Source organism: Narcine bancroftii, chromosome 4 (assembly GCF_036971445.1).
Source record: "Narcine bancroftii isolate sNarBan1 chromosome 4, sNarBan1.hap1, whole genome shotgun sequence".
NCBI classification, from domain to species: Eukaryota; Metazoa; Chordata; class Chondrichthyes; order Torpediniformes; family Narcinidae; genus Narcine; species Narcine bancroftii.
Genome location: NC_091472.1, coordinates 289,917,882 through 289,937,130, shown reverse-complemented (window position 1 = coordinate 289,937,130; position 19,249 = coordinate 289,917,882). Strand labels below are relative to the sequence as shown.

Genomic DNA, 19,249 nt, shown 5'->3' with positions numbered 1-19,249 from the left:
TCCCCCTCTCCCTTCTCCTTCCCTGTTCCTTCTCTCTCACCTTCCAGCGATGACCCATCCCTATTGCAGGCTTACAGAAGATATTGGTGGATGGCCATAACTGTGGTATTCGAGAACCTTCTCTTCTCTGCAGTTTTTCTGGGCTGGGCCTCTCTCCTGCTGATACTAATAAGGGAAGGCTTCTACTCCTCCATGTGCACAGGTAGCATATGCTGGGTGACTTGTGCCTGGCTTTAAATGCCTCTGGGGTGCTCCCCACTCCCTCCTGGAATTAAACCACATCCAGGCTAGAGGGTACCTTTTAAATCAGCAGGCTTGTGGTTCTGTTCAGGGACATCATAGTTCCCTCATGCTATAATTTTATTAGCTTATTCCCAAACGATGGAAGCGCTACTCAAGATAGGTTGGCTGCTGATAGACCTCTGTCCCCCAATGCAGCTGAGGAGTTCACATACTGGCTAGATTGTTTCCAGGCCTACCTGAATCCGACCAGAGACATCTTCCACATCGATGAACTCAGGAGGCCAGCACTCATTTTGAGGGTATGCAGTCATCAGGGACTGCTCTACGTATGACGCTGCTATTGAGGTGTTGAAGGCTAGGTACCTGAAGTCGCAGAATGAGGTCCAAGCAAGGCACCGACGGCCAGGAGAGACCATTGATAACTACCTGCTGGATCTGTGGATGCTTGCCAAGAAGTGCAGGTATGAAGTGGCTACGGGCCACATTCGTGAGGAAGAACAAATCTGAGACACTCGAGGTATGTGAGGCAGTGACTGTTTGAGTTGGGAAAAAAGGACCTGGATAGCCATGCCAATCGGTCATGTTCAATAATGTCGAAAGGGGAAAAATCAAGAATGACAAAATTTCTAGGTGGGGGATCGAGCTCTCCATCTACAATTATGACATTGCCTATCAGCCAGGAGGCCTTAATGACCCACCAGTTGTCTTATCCAGAGGAAGCTATCCCTCAGCACACACCGGCCAACTGTGGTCTTTGCATAATGAGCTCTACCATCCAGGTGTCACCCACATGGCTCATTTTGTCAAGACGCGCAATCTGCCCTACTCCATGGAAGACATCAGGGAAATGACCTGGTCTTGCCAGGTCTGCGTGAAGTACAAGCCGCACTTCTATCACCCCACAAAGGCGCACCAAGTCATCCAGGCCCTTCGAACGACTCAGTGTCGATTTTAAGGAACCACTCCCCTCCACGAATGGGAACACCTTATTCCTCTCTGTCATTGATGAGTACTCCCACTTCCCGTTCACCATTCCATGCCCAGACACGTCCACCTCATCAGTTGTGAAGGCCCTAGACTCCATTTTCACTCTGTTTGTGTATCCCAGCTATATTCATAGTGACCAGGGCTCATCCTTTATAAGTGATGAGCTACATCAGCACCTGCTGGTGAGTGGCATCGCGTCCAGCAGGACTACTAGCTACAACCCCTGGGGGAACGAGCATATCCATTGCAATCTTGTCTCTACCCAATTAAATTTATAATTCTATCAATTTCGGTGATTATGTGCAAAAATAAACTTTTTTGACCTTTGGTCCAAAGAAAAATGTAATTTAGGACAGATTTCTTCATCCATAAGCAAAAGAAATAGTTCAACATCAGAACTCTCTTGCAAGGTTAGTCGCTCATGCATCATGTTTGCCCCCCATAGCAGTGAACCCATGATAGAACTGATGCCTCTATGGCAAGTTTATGTGAGAGATATTTAGACAGTTGTTAGGAGACCAATACCAAAGTTAGTGGACAAACAATAAAACTGACTTTCTTACTGTTAAAAGATTAAAATTCAAAATTCCAGTCCATATCAGAAAACTGGCAGGTCTCAATGTAAATCCCCATTTTAAAAGCCCACATTTCCCATAATCACCCAACTAGTGAATGTTGTTCTACAATTTAAGAAAGCAGCAAAGATACACTAAAGATAAAACTTACATTAGGTTTACTGCACTGGAATTCTCTGGCTTACAAAAGCAAGCATTGATTAAGGAAAGTCACCAAGATCTCGTGAATGGTAAACTATATCTCAAGAATTTGATTGAGTCTTTTGAAGAGGTGACCAAATTGATTGATGAGGGCAGAGCAGTGGACATCATCTATACAAACTTTATCAGGGCCTTTGGCAAGGTTACATGGTAGATAGGTCTGGATAGTTAGAACACTTGGGATCCAGGGTGAATTAGGACATTAGAAACAAGTAGGAGGAAGAGAGTGGAAGTCGAGGGTTGTTTTTCATATTGGAGGCTTGCAATGTTATGCTCTGTTGTTTAGCCATATAAATGATTTCAATGACATGGTTAGCAGGATTGCAGATGACATCAAAATTGTTGGTGTTATGAACAGTGAAGAAGATTGTCAACAGTTACAACAGGAAATAGATCAACTGGGAAATAGTGAGAATGGCAGATGCAATTTAACTCAGAAAAGTTGAAGTGAAGCATTTTAGAAAGTTCAATCAGGTTAGAGCATACAGAGTGAATGACTACACCCTGGGGAGTGCTGTTCAACAGAGAGCCGTTAAGTACATAGTTTCCTGAAAATGGTAACAGAGGTGGGCAGGGTGGAGAAGAAGGCATATAGAATGCTTTCCTTTATTGGCTAAGGCATGATATATGAGAAATGGGACATCAGGTTGCAATTGTACAAAAGGTTGATTGGCCCATACCCAAAGTGATGTGCACAGTTGCAACTGCAGGGAAGATGTGATCAAGTGAGAGAAGGTGCAGAAAGATTCACAGAACGTGGCCTGGACGGGAAGTTTGATACATAAGGATAGATTGGAGAGTCTGTTTTCCCTGGAGCAAAGGAAGCTGAGAATTGATATGATTATTAGAGGTATGGAGAGGGATGATAGCCAGAATCAGGCTTATATGTGAGGGATGCTGAAAATAAAAGGGATGGGTTTAAGATGCAGGGAGGTAAGTTCAAAGGGGAGGTAAGTTTAAAGGGGACTTAAGGGGTAATTTCTTTCACACAGAGTGGTTGGTATCTTGAGAGAGCTGCCAGGTAAAGTGATGGAGACAGGAAGAGTAGCAACATTTAAGTGGCATGAGAAAGGCACAAAGTCGTATCTAATTGAAGCAGGTGGGATCATGAACAGCATCTATGCCATGGGCCAAAGTGCCTGTTTTCATGCTGTACTACTCGATGACTTTATGACTGCAACTTTAAAACTACATCACCAAGCAGAAATATGAAGCTAGGCGAAAGGTAAATACTAACATTCTGTTCATAATTCTGCTTAACTGGCAGCAGAAAGGTTACTTTAACCCATCAGTTAGAAACAGCCACTTGACATTTAACAATATCTAAAATCAAGAAAAATACATAAATGATATTCAGAAGATACAGGAATGAAGAGAAGGTTAAAGAAGTGAGTGTAGTAGTTAGTACAACATAATGACAGCGGCACCCAACCGAGTTTGAATCCAGTGCTGCCTTTAAGGAGTTTGTACATTCTCCACGTGTCTGGGTGGGTTTCCTCTGGGTGTTCCAGGTTCTCCCACATTCCAAAGACATAAGGGGTTAGTCGATTAATTCTTCAATATGGGTGTATTTGGATGGGACTGACTCGTGGGGTGGAAGAGCCTGCTACAGTAATGCATCTCTAAAATTAAATTTAAAAAATGACACGTTTAGCATAGTGGTTAGTGTGACACTTTTACAGCACCAGCGATTGGGACGAGGGTTCAAATCCCACGCTGTCTGTAAAGTACATTCTTCCCATATCTGTGTGGGCTTTCCTCAGGGGCTCCGGTTTCCTCCCACCCTTCAAAATGTCCCAGGAGTGTAGATTAATTAGGTGTAAATTGGGTGGCACATGCTCATGGGCTGAAATGGCCTGTTATTATGGTGTAGGTCTAAATTTAATATATTTTTTAAGTGTTTTGGCCCTTTTTTGGCACTCAGTATCACTTACTAGCCAAAAAAAGTACTTGGAAATGGAAATATTAAAAACAGGTTCTATACACCTGAACACATCCCTTCTTCTGAAATGTTAGCTTTAATCCAGAATTGTTTGCATGAAACTTCAGTTACAGATGCATCTCGCCATCTCGTATCACACCCCCTCCCCATCTCCTTTCTGTACCATTCTATTAATCAAAGAATAAGGATTTATAAGCAAACTTGAGGGAATATGATAGCACCCAAGTTGGATAGAAATAAGCAAGGAGTAAAAGTATTTAAATAATTTTGTATACATAAATTGAAAACGTCTAGATATATAATTTATTTTAATATTAAAACAATGATGTGCTATATCATCAATCATACCTCACCTCACTTCCCCAGACATTGCATTTTCAGTTCAAGAAGCAGAACATCACAGCACCAGAGAGCTGGGTTCAATACTATCTGTGTGGAGTTTGCACATTCTCCATGTGACTGGAAATGCTTTCTGCTACATGCTAAGGACATAAAGGTCGTTAGGATAATTGGCCATTATGTATAGGTGAGTGGTAGGATTTGGGAGGGTGGACAGTTGATGAGAATATTGGAGAATAAAAATAAGATTAATTTTGGATTACCTATTATGTTGGTGTATAAGGCAACTGGGTGGATAAGACACCTACCAGAATTTCCACTTAAAATGTAGGTTTTGAGCTATATCCGCTGTATAAGTCTGGCACTTACCGCTGAGAGTTTACTGCTTCAATTGTCCATTGTCAAACAAGTCGTCAAGTATAATAATACCATTTAGCAAGGCATGTTAGATAGGTTTATAATACATTTTTATTGTTTTAATATAACATTACTATTAAGCCAGCTTCCCAAACGTAAAGAATCTCAGAGTTGTGTGTGATGTCATGTATGTATTCTGACAATAAATTTAGCGGTAAGACTGTAGGAGTTATGCGAGTGTTTTAAGCTGCTCTCCATCACCAGAGGTTCAGATTTTATACTTGCCATATAAGACAACCCCTGGTTTTGGGGTGACATCTTTAAGGTTCGAATTCAGTCTTATGCACCGACATATATGGTAATATAAATGGGTGGTTGATGTTCTGCATAGACTCAGTGGACCAAAGTACTTGTTTCCAAGCCTCACATCTCCATAATCCTCTGGTTCAAAGAGACAGTGAATGAACACTAAAGCCCCGTAAAAACAAATTTCTGAAGTGACATCAAGATCAGCTTATTTAGAAATGTTTCTATTCGCTCCTCCCTGTTCAGCCACATATCACCAATGCATCAAAACAACACTAGGTTAAGGGACTCTTGTTTCCTGAGCTGTTTCAGCATCTCAATCTCAAGAACTTACTCTGTTTTGTTTCCTCTAGAACCTGAACTTCTCTCCCAGTTCTACCAATCCTACCATATGATTCAAGAGGAATAGAAATCAAGAGCAGGGATGCGATATTGAGGCATTAAAAGGCACTGTTGAGACCTCACTTGGAGTATTGTGAGCAGTTTTGGGCTCCTCATTTACGAAAGGATGTGCTGACATTGGAGAGGGTTCAAAGTAGGTTCGCGGGGATGAATCTGGAAATGAAAAGGTTATCATGCGAAGAGCGTTTGTCAGCTCTTGGCCTGTACTCATTGGAATTTAGGCGAATTGGGGTAAATCTAATTGAAATAGTTTGAATGTTGACCGTCATAGACAGAGTAGATGTTGAAAGGTTGTTTTCCATGGTGGGAGAATCTAGGACAAGAGGGCACAACTTCAAGATTAAAGTGTTGCCCGCATTAGAACAGAAATGCGTAAGGATTTCTTCAGCCAGAGGATGGTAAATCTGTGGAATTTCTTACCAGGTTATTGGACGTATTTAATGCAGAGATTGATCAAAGGTTTTATGAAGAAAGCCAGGCAGTGGAGCAGAGTGGGAAATCGGATCAGCTCCTATTGAACAGCCGGGGCACACTCGATGGGTTGAATAGCCTATTTCTGCTCCTATGTCTTATGGTCTCCCAGGTGCATATCCTTGATCACCTGGCCCTGTCACACCCATTATTACAGTGCAAATAAATAAATGTTCCTTATCCACTATTTACAGTAATGTGGATATTTGCAAATAAAGAAAATGAGTAACTCAGAAAAATATATTGATTAATCAAAAAATTTATTCATGTCATTATTATTTTAAGAAAAGTGAGAGCTTGTAAAGAAAGCAAAACAAAATCTACAAGCGATCTTCTACAAGACTACATAGCTGCTACAAGAAGTATCTGTAAACAACTTTAAAAAAAACATAATAATTGACTTTGATGTGATCATGACCGTTAAATGTCTACAATTATATCTTGCATTTATAAACATGTTAAGATAACCCAAAGTTCTTTTCAGAAGCACATTTGGTCAAAGTTTGACACATAAGGAGAACAAATACTTTTTCAGTGAAAGAAGTTTAAAATTACTGGGATGCAGTTAACAAATTAACAAATTAGTTTGAATAATGTTCCCTCAGTTCCAGCTAATCAGATACATTATTTTATTGATTATCTACAAAAACTTTAGAATGTACTTTTAGTTTCCATAGATAAAATTATTCAATGCACTTGTTTGGAAACCACAGGCACTATATTGAGAGATACAATAAATCATTGAATATATTTTATGTCATGGTTTTGCGATGACTTAACATTGTGAAATGCACTGTGAGATATAAACAGAAAATGTCGGAAGCATTCTGCAAATCAGAGAGCATCAACAGGAAGATTTTTTTTAAATATTTCAGATCGAAAACCCTTCACAAGAAATCAAGGTCTGCACAGTTGCAAGTCTACCTCTTAGTTTCTATCTAGTTTCAATTATACATGTGGAAACATGTTTTAAAAAGTCATATCAGAAACATTGAAGTTGCTGCAAGCCCCATGTAGCAAACTACCTCTACTAAAAGAAACATAACGTTTGTTCTGATATTAATTTTCAACCAACTAAATGATTATCTTCAACTTGATTTTAATAACTAGAGCAGTCAATTCGGGTAATGGACTAAATAGAAGACAAGCTTTAGTCTTTCATATTAAAGCTATAATACTTATTGTGAGGATGAAAATAAATAGGATTAGTATCGACGCAAATATGCTGGACAAGAAGAATCCTCTGCAATCGTATTGGAAATGACCATCTGCAGAAAGACTAACTGAGTTATTATTTCAGGTAAATGATCTTTCACCAGAAAGGTGTTTCCAATATCCTGTTTTTATTTCAGGTTTTCCAGCATCTGCATTATATTCCTGGTTTTTGAAAATTAAGTAGTTTGGGGTTTTTTTTTAAAGATCACTGCTTTGCTGTTCTCTAAGTGACTAACTAATGTGATATAAATTCAAACTAATTTGTTAACTAAAATGTCATGGGATTTGAATGAATAATTGTTAAGTGATATTGGCTGCAACCTAATCAATGGATTTGGATGAAAGCATAATTGCAAATTCCGAATCTATTGTGAAAACATGAATTTATTCAATTATTATTTGGTTTGGATAATAGTTTTTAATCACAAGAACTTCATCCCTTACTAAAGTGGGCCGGTTTGTGTGGCAAGTTTTCATAAGATGAAAGATTTCCTTTGAATCACTGTCAGTTCATTGCTGGTGTGCAATGGAAACTTGATTTTTGCATTTCTAATACGTGGCATTACCACAGGAATAGCTTGAAGGAAATTCCTGGGTAATGTCATCGCTGATTCATTAATGGATGCCGAGGTTTGGTTGCCCTTAAAATGCTGCAGTAATTTCTAAAGGCAAAATAGGTCTCCTCATTGATTTTCCTCCCTCTACAAATGAACTTTCTGTCCTTGTGCCATCTAAAATCCAGGCTGAAAATTCCCACTTGAGGATTACCATATTTCAATAGCTTATGATGTTTATGTTAGCACAATTTAGGAAAAGAAACACAAAATTATACACATAAATCATCTAGAATTCTTTAAACTCCATTTGCCAATACTGCTAGCATTAAGTCTATCACCAATTTATTGATGGCTCTGTGTCCATAAATTTACTGTCTACTTTCTTCCAAACTATATGATACATTTGTAATGACACTCTATTTGAAATATTGAAAGATTAAATTCTTGAAGCATATTACTATGCTATTTATTAGATTGTTGGTTTTGTCTTATTTCAGGAGAAATACTAACGTTATTCACAGTTGTGCCTCTATCAACTCAGATAATTGACATTCTAAAATCTAGCTCTAAGAATAAAGTAAGCTTCGTGACTGTGTGTGGTGTAGAAAGCTATTTTATATTAAATATGAAACGTGCACAATAAAACAAGTAACTTATGCTTCTATAATGCTCTGCTCAGAAGAGTTACCAAGCAGTCAGTCCATACAACATGTTTAACGTCCAAAATAGTCATTAAAAAAACAATGACTGCAAGCACCATTGATCACTGCTGTTTTAGTATTCTATATTTAGGCTATCCACCACATAATAAGCAGTGAATATGTTTGCACACACAAGCAGGACAACTGTTTTCAATCCTATCCGCTGGAGCAGAACTAAAATCTGGAAGTAATCAGTGACCAATGAACATAAGAAATTTACCAGAAAACACTTGAGCACAGTTGGTGTCTTTCTGGTACTCCTGCTAGTATGTAGGTACGTCATCCCATCCCCCATCTTCCTTGTTTGGCAGCAGCAATCTGCTGTGTGCAACCACAAGCCTCGGGGTGTTGAAGGTTGCAAAGAAGCTGTGGCGTCTGACACCTGCTGGGATCCAGAAATATAGAACTATGGCTTCCATTGTTAGCTTACTGCTTCCCAACTCTCTGCTCCTCTTCCTGCCTCATCATTTTAAAAGCTGAAGAGCTGGAAAATCGCCAGGGCCTCATCCTTGATATCAACAAAAATGTGTCAAAGACAAATTTATTAGCCAAGGTTATTAGTGGGAGTATGCAGGTCTGTTTACAGAGCCTAATTCTCTTCTAATTGCAGATACTATAAAATAATTACTATCCACAGGCTGGCAGCACAAAACAGATCGGATAACGGAGAAACTGCGGGGGTGAAGAGAAATAAACAGTACAAAGCATTTTGTTGCACTGAGGTGATTGTAAGCTGACACAAACAAATTAACTCAACTCATTAAAAATTACATTTTAACATCATTCTTGTTTCACTTTGTCTTTTAATTGAACATCGATTACATTGATTTATCACCACTTTCCTAATGAGGAAACTCCTTCACAGTAATTCTTGAAATGCTGAAATAGGTTTTGCTTCCTGTTAGTCTATGCAAGAAAAACTGTTTGTGTCCCTTCCCCCACTCTCCAGTGCCCCTTCTCTCTCCCCCCCCCCCCACAAAAAATTATGTTTTAAAAAAAATTCCACTGCAGATTCCTGAATTACTGCTGCTCTGGTTAAGCCATGGGCTACTTGCAGGGGCTGAGAAACATCTTGAAAAGTATGCGATCTCCTCAACATAAATAGTGCCATTGGCGAAGGTTAGGAAAACAAATGGAGGAGGAAGAAAAAGACCAAACACAAAAAAAGGACCTCAGCAGGAATGCTACAGTGGCTCCATTAATGGAAACGAAGGAACATGAAAAATCAATAAAGAAATAATTAAATTGTGGCCTACAGCATCGTGTCCAAAACACCAGCTGCATTAGTTAAAATGTGGAAGAGGACAAGAATATTAACATTTAAGAGAAAACTGATAACTCACTCTATTCATGCTCTGGAGAATTTAGAGCTGGGATTGTTTACAAGATCACATAAACAATTGATCTAGGTTTGGGAAAAGCTGTAATAGTAGCAAGTTAACAATACAAATTGGCAAGGTAGAATCACAGGTCTCTGATTGACCTGCATTCTTAAAAACATCCCTGTCCCCACTATCACACCTGGGGCTCTACTTTAGTGGAGTGTCACTGGCGTTATATGCAGTAGTGAATTGATGACATTCATTCAGTGATGAAGAAGTATACATCATGTCTGTCCAGACTGCACTGGCCAGATGGACCCTGACCATCCATCGCCTGTCAGGGACACATCTGTTCACACTGCTGGTTAGAGTACTAACAAGTCCTTTGCTTTAGAAAAGATGGTGTCAGCTATGTAAAGGGACATGGGAGCTCACATTTTCTTTACAAGAGCAGGAAACACAAACTCCAAATTCAAGCACACAAAAAACTGAAACTTAAAACAATAGAAGTTTGCATTGCCAGCAGACATTCTGGTACTGAGTGCTTTCTGTCTTCTAAACACACTGTGATAGAGTCCTGCTGTGAATGGTTTTAAATGACGAGGTGTACAGCTTCACAGGGTATTGGAAGAGCAAAATATAGCTGTGCATCATGTTAATAAAACAAGCTAATTTTCCGCGGTGAAAAAAACTTTATTTTTCCCCATTTATTTTCTCCAAGAATTAACCTGGAGAGTTAATTAGGTTTCTTGTGAGGTGTGGAAGAAGGAGAGGAAGCCTGTGTGAAGTTATTCATTGTCTTACGACTCAATTCTAATCACCTCACTCAGCTTGACTGACAGGGAAGCGCTTTACACCATGATTGAGATTATTGATTTCTCAGCCCCTTTCGGGGCATGCTGGAGATACACAATCAGAACCTTCACTTTCAAAAAAACCTCTTCATCTGCCTTAATCATCTGATCAATAATTAACATCAGTATAGTGGGTCTTTGACAAAGTCATCTCTGCGGCCCTTCTCTCAAGCTGCAAATCTGCTGAGTCAAGTTGATCCATTCGCTAAAGAAATGAGCAGCACAGTCAGGCTGCAGCTAAGACTAGCGACGAGACGAACCCCTATTTTTATTAAACCAGAGCTTCTCTCCTCCCATCCCTATCCTTAGTGGGCCATTGGCCAGCAACCCATCACCTGGACAAACAGCTGGATACTGAGAGTCCCAGTGAGTGAAGCAGGTCTCTCAGCTACTCAACTGGAACCTCAGTTGAAAAGACTTGCAAAATGAAACACTACCTCAGACCAAGCAATATCAGTAACCAGGCAGGAACAGAGCAATTGGATTCAGTGAAGGATGGTGTGTGAAAGATCGGAGGCCACAAATAGTACGTTTGAGCGATATTGAGTTATTTCAGTACTGCCACCAAAAGAATTAGTGAGCTACGGAGTGAATTATTCCATCCCCCAGTGTGCAAAGAATGCAGTTTATGGAAATAGCACTAATATAAATAAAAATGTTCACCAAGGAATGTTTGACACTGACTTCTTTCATATGTAGTCCATTTGTGATTAGCCTGTTTTTGAAACCGAAGAGCCTGATTTCATTACGTCACATTACATTTATTCAGAGTGGCATAAAAGTTTGGAGACATCCACCCCAAATTGGACCATTAAATACAGGCCATCCTGTTTTGTAAAATCAAAATATAATTGCAATAATATGCAAATTTTATAAAGTCATTGTCTAAATCAAATATAACATGTTGCTCCTTCTTAGATTTATTTATATCTATAAACAAAATGTGAGACTTTTCAGAATATTGTTTTGATCTTAGTTTTACAAGGCCATCCAAAACCAAATAATTAATTTTGTATCTGTATTTATGTCTGCCTGGATTCAAGCTGCTGTCAAATCCAAGACGTTTGCAGTGGCTTATAGACTGTTTGAAAGCACTGGAGAACGATTGGAAAATATTCCATGCCTCCATAATCTTTTATATTTCTGGTCCAAGTCTTGACATCAATGAAATTCTGCCTTTCTGACAATAGGCTTTTACATGAACAAACATATTACTGTTTAGCCAACTTTGTTGTTGCAAAATACAGGGTATTAGTTCTTAGAAAGTTGAAGTTGTCACAAAATAGCTAACTAGAAGCTTTCAGTAAATAATATAAAAGCCATACAAATATCTCAAGAGAAAGTTGCTGTAGTTTCTCACAATACCTTCTTGATTCTGATTACAAGCCACATTTGTAATGCTCAGTTTCCCCAGCAGTGAAATACTGTACCTCAGTGCAGTAGCTTTGTTCTGCTTCTTTCAAACCTTTCTTAAAGTGTGACTAATCTAGTGCCAGATGACAGCTAACTTCAACATCAGACAACATGAAAATTGAGGACACTTTTTTTTATCCTCTCCCCAATCTGTGGTCGTCTGAATAAGCCTCGTCAACTTCATTACAAACTCATCATCTCTTGTGCAGATAATGATAGCTTGGGTTAGTGTAGAGCTCAGCTTCTTCTTGTTCTACTGACTCTTTCTGCCTCCAGGCCAGGCATCTGAAGGGATAATGAATGGAGCAATTCTTTTGGCACAAAACAAAAGACTCTTGGGGTGGGAAAAGAAGACATGGCAAAAAAAAACCCCTACGAGTCTAACAGCCTGAAATTCCTTCCTTGTGAATTAGCTCTAGTAAAACCAGCCAGACTCCAAACTATGTATAAAAGTAAGCCGATGATATGACTTTGTAACAAATGATATGATGTAATGATGTTTAAATATTTCAGAGATTTTACAGCTAGAATTTATTTTACATGTCAATATATTCTTAAATCAGACAAAATATATTATAATCTTGAGAAGGCATGAAAACAAAATGTTTTTTAAATAATATAAGGTATGTTGAACATGCATGAGAAGTCAAAAGAACAAAGAGTTTATTTTTGCAACTGCTTGTAAAAGTGGATTTCGGTTCAAAAGATAGTATTTGTTCTTTCATGTTGCCATATCACATTTCTTACGAATGCTGGCGAGGCTAAGGTCATGAGAGAATCATGCTATTATATTAAGCTTTAATTTGTTCTTTCCTTCATAGATCTATAAAACGATGTTTGAAAAGCTCCTAGTTCAATTTCATGGTTTAACTGGTATGTGCTTCTGTTATAATAATGACTATGTTTTATGAAATTTGCATATTGAAGTATTTGCAAAGAAACCTGGCGGTAAAATGTTGTTTGAGCGCTGTTGTCTCTTGAATTAATTACAACTAATCTAAAGCCAGTTTCACTTATTATAGACTGCTACATGAAACAAATATGCAGTGCCATGAGCTCTCATGTCTCCAAATAGTTCCTCGCTAATAATGGAATCAACTATAATAATATAATTTAAAAGCAATACATATTAATCTCTGGACACTATATGGAGTATAGTGATCTGTGGAACATAATAATATCAAGTCAGGGCAATCATTCCCATGGTATCTGCTAGTAGATTCTGTGACAAACTTGCTGCTTATAAGCATCCATTGAAAGAGCAACATAGAAATGATTTTTTTACTGTAAGAGGATCATCTCCCATCAGTTTACCATGTTTAATGAGTACACAATCTTGAAATGGCCAGAGCTGTCAAACCACCTTAGCCAGCGATGTCACCCCGACTGAATGGAAGTATCTCCATTCTTTCCAATATTGAAACTTTATTAAATGTTTCTTTTCTTTGGCTTGGCTTCGCGGACGAAGATTTATGGAGGGGTAAAGTCCACGTCAGCTGCAGGCTCGTTTGTGGCTGACAAGTCCGACGCGGGACAGGCAGACACGGTTGCAGCGGTTGCAAGGGAAAATTGGTTGGTTGGGGTTGGGTGTTGGGTTTTTCCTCCTTTGTCTTTTGACAGTGAGGTGGGCTCTGCGGTCTTCTTCAAAGGAGGTTGCTGCCCGCTGAACTGTGAGGCGCCAAGATGCACGGTTTGAGGCGATATCAGCCCACTGGCGATGGTCAATATGGCAGGCACCAAGAGCTTTCTTTAGGCAGTCCTTGTACCTCTTCTTTGGTGCACCTCTGTCTCAGTGGCCAGTGGAGAGATCGCCATATAACACGATCTTGGGAAGGCGATGGTCCTCCATTCTGGAGACGTGACCTAGCCAGTGCAGTTTGATCTTCTGCAGCGTGGATTCGATGCTGTCGGCCTCTGCCATCTCGAGTACTTTGATGTTGGAGATGAAGTCGCTCCAATGAATGAGGATGGAGCGGAGACAACGTTCTAGAAGCCGTAGGTGATGCCGGTAAAGGACCCATGATTCAGAGCCGAACAATGGCTCTGTATACGCTAATCTTTGTGAGGTTTTTCAGTTGGTTATTTTTCCAGACTCTTTTGTGTAGTCTTCCAAAGGCTCTAATTGCCTTGGCGAGTCTGTTGTCTATCTCATTGTCGATCCTTGCATCCGATGAAATGGTAGAATTTGCAGTGGGATATTTTAATACAGTTAGAATATTTCATTCATTTACTTTCATTTTTTAATTTCTCTGCTTTCATTAGTCTTAAAGGCATGCAAGGTTATTGTGAATTTTGGACAAGGGGGCATGCAACAACAAAATTTTCATCTAGAAGTGCAGTGTGTCGGAATCTGATTACTGAACATCAACACAATGCATTTTCAATAGCAATCACCAGGCAGATTTCTGGAGTAGATCTACTCCCCAATAACACAGCAGTAAATTATAACATTTTGATATGGTTTCAACTGATCTCTGCAGACTGCACAACCTATGAATTATACCTGAATGAGTCCTGTGCTTTCGTAACACCTCAGAGATCTATTTCAAAACATGTCCACATCATTATTCTGTGAAATGACCAGTACATAAAATGTTTGCTTTATTTTCCGTTTCATTTTCCAACTCTTCTTAAATCTAGTTTCAACAACCATATTGCTATATTTAGTTATAACTCAAATTGCAGTAGACCTTTCTAACCATTTTTAAAAATCTGAAATAGTTCCTGTTCAATCATTTTAATTTGTCATTTACATATTGCTGTTTACTGCTTTGTTGTTTAGATTCCAAATCAGCTTCAGCATTCAGTGATAATTGGCAAATTAATTTTGACAATATTAATTTGATTTAAAACTAATCAGTAAACTATGAACAAAGGAATCCAGTTTTAATCTGAAGAATATTTTCATAATTTTGGTTCTCAAACAAAACCTTTCCTTGTGTGATAAATTTTATCATTAATCAAGAATAAGGAGATTTTTTAAACCTGAAAATTAAACTATACAAATGTGTTTTCAATATTTGCTGGCAGACATGCTTGTGTTTAAAACCAAAACAGATTAATGTATTGTTTTGCTGCCTTTGACCCCACAGCCTTGGATCCCTCGTTTCTGTGTTGTCAAACATACCACTGTAATAGACTTGGGGCCTACCTAATAGTGTGTGCTATTCTGACTGTCATGCTCCATCACTGTAACTTACTGCTTGTGGTCTTTAAAGCAGTCACATGTGATGAATGAAACAAAACCTTAGAAACAAACTAAAGCTATGATCACTCGAAAAGTTCAGGGTGTCCATGACTGGAAAATAGAACAGGTTTTTTTTGGAAGGGAAATAATTACATCTGAAAATAGCTTCATGCTTTTGGTGCAATGTTATCAATTTGACAAAAAAAACGTAACTCATTAAACATATCGCCTGAAAAATAAACAATTGAACTTAAGTTTAATTTGTCAGACGAAAATTAGTTTGTAAATCAATTTTTGTTGTTCTTCTTTTAATTCAAAAACTGACAGTTTCTGATTCCCAGCAACATATTTGCTGATTTTCATAGGTCAGGCTTCAATACTCAGAAATAAAAACGTACCGGGGATGTGAGTCAATTGAATGTAATTGGTAGGAAGACCATTCCAAAAGGAGGACATCACACACAGTGTACTTGCATTTGTTGTTTTTGCAATATTGTTTAAATCTTATATTAAAAATTTTTTTTTTTTTTAAAGACACTGTGTGCGTATACCATGTCCTTTTGAAATGGGCCGAATTGGCTCGTGGGCTGTACATATGTATATATATCTATATATATATATATAGATATATATATATATAGATATATATAAATTTAAATTTAAAAGAAGACTTAAATAAAGCACATAATGTGGTCCTCAAAGTTATAAAAGTTATAACAGAAGCAACTTTCACTGGCAAAGTCCTTTGAACAATGTAAAGCATCACAACGCCTTTCACAAGAGCTAACTAACCAAAACCTGGTATAACGGTAACTAAACAAAAGCACAGTCCAAGCGTTGTTTTTAAAGGAGCATATTAATGAAGGAGAGACTGCAGAGTGATTCAGGGAAGGAATTCCAGATCTTGGGGGAAGACTGCGGAGAGCACAATCTTTTATGGTGCAGCAATTGCATTCAGGGATATGCAAGGAACAAAATATTGAGGTGATGGGGGTTGGGGGGCAAATACTTGAATCTTGAATTTCTGTGAAATGGAAGAACTTCACAGCTAGGGAGGATGGAGGTCATAGACGAACATGAAAAAAGGGATGTGAAATTTAAACTCCTCTCAACCACCAAATACCAAGATCCTTCAATTATCAACCACATTAGTAATGAATGGCACTTGCTGAAAGGAGGACTGCAACATTCCTATGGCTCCATTTTTTAAATTTAAATTGCAATTTTAAACAGTAGCTTAAACCAGTTGAAGTTCATCTTATCTCCTGCCTCACCCACCAATTTGTACCAGTGTGAGGCTTGAGCCATTCTAAGGTCACGACTTCAAAAGTACACCGATGGTTTGTCTGAGGAGTATAGAGAATATATGGCGAGCTCTCCACTGGCCACCGTGACAGAGGTGCACCAAAGAAAAGGTACAAGGACTGCCTAAAGAAATCTCTTGGTGCCTGCCACATTGACCACCGCCAGTGGGCTGATAACGCCTCAAACCGTGCATCTTGGCGCCTCACAGTTTGGCGGGCAGCAACCTCCTTTGAAGAAGACCGCAGAGCCCACCTCACTGACAAAAGGCAAAGGAGGAAAAACCCAACACCCAACCCCAACCAACCAATTTTCCCTTGCAACCGCTGCAATCGTGTCTGCCTGTCCCGCATCGGACTTGTCAGCCACAAACGAGCCTGCAGCTGACGTGGACTTTTTACCCCCTCCATAAATCTTCGTCCGCGAAGCCAAGCCAAAAGAAAAGAAGAAAAAGAATAGAGAATAGAACCCCATTGTGGCCCAATAATTCCACTTGGATAGGAAATCATCAAATTCAGCCGGATGTTTTCAGTGGGCCATCCAGCAGGAATCCTGACCACAAATATCTGTTATTCTGCCTTGACGACTTTAAGTGCTGGTTTTCTGGGCAGCTCCTCTCCTCTTCTACCAGTAAGTGTGACACCTTACTTCGTTTTTTTTTACTTACTTCAGATTTATGGACCAACCTTATCGAATGTGACTGGTAGCTGAAAACTGCCTGCATTCAGTCACTGCCTGCAAAGCAGAAAATACTTCAGACAATGCACCACACTGACACAAAAAGAGAAGGGTGAGATTGAAAAAATGCCTGGCCGAGCCTGATCACTGACACTGTCAATGGGAAAGTTAAAATCCAATTCCATGACCAACTCAGCATCTATTAAATGCCTGGTGAAGTGGATGTGATTCAAAATTGTGTGCTTTTTGTTCTCAGTCACCAACATTACAGCTTGAGAAAAGGCTGCTCAAGTCCATGACATGTTCAATGAGCACTTAGTCTATTTCAGGAGCTGGGGCCTCCTCAACATGTGCAGAAACAATAGAGAGTTCATCCCTCAACAGACATCATCAAAGAGGAGTTGATCTATAATCTCATAGAATTTGCCATAACAGGTGAGAAGTAGAATCTCAGGGGACATGATGGAAATAAAATAGGATTAATATAAATGGTTATTGATGGTTAGTACAGACTCAATATACTGAAGGATTTGTTCCCGACCCTCCAACTCACTCGATCATGGAAACAGCAGACTTGCCAGAACCAGACAAGATACTTAAATAAAAACCCTGGCACATTCCAGAGGAAGACAAAATAGTCCACCAGGCAACTTTCATGGTGGAATAGGACAAGGAGCAATCATCTGGCACTAAGTGATGGACAAGGAGGGAAAGTACAAACATACTCCAGTAGACTCCTCCTCATAATGAGATGTTTGGAGCATGATTTTGTTATAACTTGCACCCTGTTTCATCAGTGAGACAAGAACAAGATTTCATGGTGATGCTTCAATGAAGGCTTTGGCTCCCATAACATTATGTCATTGCCCAAATGAGAGACTGCAAGGAGGTTTGCATATGGATGAGTTCTGGGCAAGAACATGGCAGTAGAACATACTGTGGAAACGTGTGATATTATGTGCTCTGGTGCACACAACAGAAAAGACGGGTATTTGCTAAATGGTGAGAGAATTAGCATTGTTTATGGTCAAAGTGACCTTGGTGTGTTTGTACTTAATTCACTGAGGGCCAACTTGTAGGTGCAGCAGGTGTTTAGGAGGGCAAATATAATATACCATTTATAATGAATGGTTTTAATTACAGGAGTAAGCAATTTTGCATGGCTTCGTAGCTTGCATTGTTTCAGCCTCCTAAGAAAGGATATACAGTACTTGCTACAGTGTGCAATGAAGATTCATTAGGTAAGCTGTGTGAGTAGAAATTGAGTATATGGGACCGTATTTTCTATAGTTTAATAGAATGAGACAAGACCTCATTGCAAACTGAAAAATTCTTAGAAGACTTGACACACTAGATACAGGGAGGACATATCTTCCCTAATTGAGGAATGTAGACCAGTGGGCCAGGAGTACCATTTGAGAATGGGGAATGGACAGTTTTGTGCTGAGATGAGGAGAGATGTCTAAACTTAGGGAGTGGTGACCCTTCGGAATTATTTATCCTGGAGGACTACTTATTTATTCTACTCATTCAAATTGAAAATGGTAAAAAATATCAAAATGGCAGAACAGGATCAAAGAGCCAGCTAGCCTGCTCATGCTCTTATTTCACTGTTCTTATTACCAGGGACATGACTAGTGGTGATGATTCTAGGACTGACCAACGCCCAATTCAATCTGTTACCTTCATTACACTGGTTCCTAAAATAATAGTGACAACTGGAAAACGACTCAAGAAAATCATTGTTGAAGTTCTTGAACGCCCAACAAAGATGGCTCTTCAGTCATTTCCTGCAGAAATCATAGTGCACCTACAGTGTGTGGATGGCTTTAAAGTCTGCCATTTTGAGCAACTGGGGGCAAACAAAACTACCAGAAAGCAATAGAAATGGTTTGAGGGGAATGAACAAGAAATCCAAATTTTATCAACCTCAAGCATCAGGCATTATTTGATTAGAATCTCCAGCAGGATTCAGGGGAGAATAACAAGCTCCATGGTTACTTGGTGGCAAAGGTCAATTACCTAAAAAAAAATTATGCTTGGAAAGAATGCAGGAGACCCAGTAATACCTTGATGTGCTAATTCATGAGTACAGTCAAGGCCATCTTGTGGTGGTACACCACCAGCCTACTGCAGGGGGCAACCTTTGTACCTGCAGGAGTGTAAGGGGACAGTATAACACCTGGCCGGCTGCCAA

At 39.2% G+C, this 19,249-nt stretch overlaps 1 long non-coding RNA gene across 1 annotated transcript in view; it reads left to right on the top strand.

Annotated features, from left to right (window-relative positions):
- LOC138760158 (uncharacterized) overlaps positions 1-17,211 on the top strand; it is a 140,390-nt gene extending 123,179 nt beyond the window's left edge. Inside the window, exons 2-3 of the long non-coding RNA XR_011355472.1 lie at positions 12,707-12,758; positions 17,047-17,211. This is a non-coding gene — a long non-coding RNA (uncharacterized lncRNA). The remainder of the gene's footprint in view (positions 1-12,706; positions 12,759-17,046) is intronic.
- The last annotated feature ends 2,038 nt before the right edge of the window (positions 17,212-19,249 follow it).